We start from the raw sequence: 3,356 nt of genomic DNA, 5'->3' as shown, positions 1-3,356 counted from the left end.
AACACAAGCAGGGGGAGTGGGAGAGGGAGAAGCAGGCTTCCCGGGGAACAGGGAGCCCGATGCGGGGCTCGATCCCAGGACCCTGGGACCATGACCTGAGCCGAAGGCAGACGCTTAACGACCGAGCCACCCAGGCGCCCCAAAAGAATCCCTCGTTGTTGGTTGGCTTCGAACCCTAACGTTCTTTCCTACATCATGCCTACATACAGGACACAACAGTCAGATGATGTTAGGTGGTGGGTGCTCACGGTAGAAATCTTTCAACGTAGCTGTCCGCTGGAGAAGATGTTGAAGAAGAAGAGAGGGGAGACGCTGCCAAGAAAAACCTCATCCAGCGGCTTGCGTCTTTCTCGCTTGGGGCTTTCTCCAAGGCAACGAGGCTGAAGGAGCTCTCCGGCTACGCCTACCCGCCTACCCGCGCGTTTCCGTTCCCAGGCGGAGGGCCGGCGGGGAGGGCAGGAAACCAGGAAACGGCGCGCGCGTGTGGGCGGTACATGCAAATTAAAAACGGCTGTTTCTCCCGGGACCGATGGGAGCAAAACAATAAAAAGCGTGCAAGCCCCCCCAAAAGTTAATGACCTGACAAACTATGTATGTCTTATGAGTTGCGACGATGACATACTGTGAAGTTTAGGGAAGAGGGTGGGCTTTCGTTTGAGGTGACTTATCTCACCGTGACTAAAGGATGTGTGAGAGGCAGGGTGCCGCGGTGCCGGGCGGGAGGCAGTTATCGCTTCTCGGCCTTTTGGCTAAGATCAAGTGTAGTATCTGTTCTTATCAGTTTAATATCTGATACGTCCTCTATCCGAGGACAATATATTAAATGGATTTTTGGAGCAGGGAGATGGAATAGGAGCTTGCTCCGTCCACTCCACGCATCGACCTGGTATTGCAGTACTTCCAGGAACGGTGCACCCTCCCACCTCGGGGGGAAATAAACTAGTTTTCAAGATCAGATTAATTGTTTTTCATCTACAACTTCTACATAGCTCTGGAGAAAAGCTATTCTAACTGACTGTGCGGATGCGCTCACCGTTTGCGGCAAAACTCTGAAAATCAGTTTCGGAAGCGTCTATTTTTCCTGCAAGCTTTTTTCTCATGGATTCTCGAAGGGGTGAGTGCTGACACCTATGGATTGATCTCGACCCTGAAATTGCATCGCCTGTGGGCGGGTGGGGACTGTGCTCTTGTTTAACATGCACATTTGTTGACGCAGCTGAAAATGAACGATGTCTAATTTGTTTTGATCTGGGTCGTGGCTACTTCTACAGATCTCCGAAACAGCCACTTCTAAGGTCTGCGAAGGGAAACAAAAAATGTACTATGGACGTCAGTGGCTCATCCGGTTAAAATTGGTTCTCCCAGCTAAATACACCTAAATTTATACAGGCCTTGTGATTTTCACAGCACCGCATTTCGGGGATCTAAGTTAACGTGGTTCTAAACGGTGCTGCTTGTAATTGTTACTTCCCCAATTCCTAGCCTCCCTGTACCAGTTAACTGTTCCTCAGTCTATACTACATAAACTAATCCCGGACCTTCCAAATGCCACTTCTCAGCATTCAACCCGAGAATGTACACAGCAGACACTGCTCAACAGCACTTGCAGACTACGTAAGAAATGAAAGAGTGGGTAGGTTACACAATTCTTTCGAATTCGGTTATGATAAAAGATGGCGGTACCTGTAAAACCCATTCATTTGGTGAGCAAACAATCCGAATCTGCGGACACCCACAGGTCCGTGTGGTCAGTTACAATCTCTCTCCTACATAGCTGTATAGAAGTTATAGATGAAAAACAACTAATCTGATCTTGAAAACTAGTTTATTTCCCCCCGAGGTGGGGGGTGCACCGTTCCTGGAAGTACTGCAATACCAGGTCGATGCGTGGAGTGGACGGAGCAAGCTCCTATTCCATCTCCCTGCTCCAAAAATCCATTTAATATATTGTCCTCGGATAGAGGACGTATCAGATATTAAACTGATAAGAACAGATACTACACTTGATCTTAGCCAAAAGGCCGAGAAGCGATAACTGCCTCCCGCCCGGCACCGCGGCACCCTGCCTCTCACACATCCTTTAGTCACGGTGAGATAAGTCACCTCAAACGAAAGCCCACCCTCTTCCCTAAACTTCACAGTATGTCATCGTCGCAACTCATAAGACATACATAGTTTGTCAGGTCATTAACTTTTGGGGGGGCTTGCACGCTTTTTATTGTTTTGCTCCCATCGGTCCCGGGAGAAACAGCCGTTTTTAATTTGCATGTACCGCCCACACGCGCGCGCCGTTTCCTGGTTTCCTGCCCTCCCCGCCGGCCCTCCGCCTGGGAACGGAAACGCGCGGGTAGGCGGGTAGGCGTAGCCGGAGAGCTCCTTCAGCCTCGTTGCCTTGGAGAAAGCCCCAAGCGAGAAAGACGCAAGCCGCTGGATGAGGTTTTTCTTGGCAGCGTCTCCCCTCTCTTCTTCTTCAACATCTTCTCCAGCGGACAGCTACGTTGAAAGATTTCTACCGTGAGCACCCACCACCTAACATCATCTGACTGTTGTGTCCTGTATGTAGGCATGATGTAGGAAAGAACGTTAGGGTTCGAAGCCAACCAACAACGAGGGATTCTTTTGGGGCGCCTGGGTGGCTCGGTCGTTAAGCGTCTGCCTTCGGCTCAGGTCATGGTCCCAGGGTCCTGGGATCGAGCCCCGCATCGGGCTCCCTGTTCCCCGGGAAGCCTGCTTCTCCCTCTCCCACTCCCCCTGCTTGTGTTCCCTCTCTCGCTGTATCTCTCTCTGTCAAATAAATAAAATCTTTAAAAAACAAAAAAACAAGGGATTCTTTTTTTAAAAATTTTTTATTGTTATGTTAATCACCATACATTACATCATTAGTTTTAGATGTAGTGTTCCATGATTCGTTGTTTGTGCATAACACCCAGTGCTCCTTGCAGAACGTGCCCTCTTTAATACCCATCACCAGGCTAACCCATCCTCCCACCCACCCACCACCCGCCCCCCCCCCCCCAACAACAAGGGATTCTTGAGACGTCTTTGGTGCAAAAAGGTGATTTTATTAGAGCACGGGGACAGGGCCCGTGGGCAGAAAGAGCTGCAATGGGGTCATGAGGAGTGGCCCAATATATACCTTCAAGGTGGGAGAGGGTTAGGGATGGCGTAAGTCTCTAAGGAATTTTGGAAGCAAGGTTTCCAGGACCTTGAGGGGGCTAGCTATTGTTGGGAAGAGGTCATTTATTACCGTCTAATAGAACCTTAGTCATGAGACCCTTCAGATGGATATCGTGGGTGGGCCATAGGCTTGGGGGATGATTGCCAACACGTATCTTGGGGGTTTAGAAATAAAGGAA

The 3,356-nt window shown here is 49.8% G+C and overlaps 2 non-coding genes across 2 annotated transcripts; one reads left to right on the top strand and one right to left on the bottom strand.

The window, feature by feature from the left end:
* The first annotated feature begins 729 nt into the window (after positions 1–729).
* LOC145719980 (U2 spliceosomal RNA) lies at positions 730–920 on the top strand. Its single transcript, XR_014142722.1, has one exon. It is a non-coding gene; the product is annotated as a U2 spliceosomal RNA (small nuclear RNA).
* Positions 921–1,842: 922 nt separating this feature from the next.
* Positions 1,843–2,033, bottom strand: LOC115942801 (U2 spliceosomal RNA). The gene has a single exon (XR_014142723.1). It is a non-coding gene; the product is annotated as a U2 spliceosomal RNA (small nuclear RNA).
* Positions 2,034–3,356: the final 1,323 nt, after the last annotated feature.

This window comes from Leptonychotes weddellii, unplaced genomic scaffold (genome assembly GCF_054177405.1).
Source record: "Leptonychotes weddellii isolate Sample4059 unplaced genomic scaffold, ASM5417740v2 HiC_scaffold_8901, whole genome shotgun sequence".
Classification (NCBI taxonomy): domain Eukaryota; kingdom Metazoa; phylum Chordata; class Mammalia; order Carnivora; family Phocidae; genus Leptonychotes; species Leptonychotes weddellii.
The sequence above is the reverse complement of the archived record's forward strand: the minus strand, read 5'-3'. Positions and strand labels throughout refer to the sequence as shown.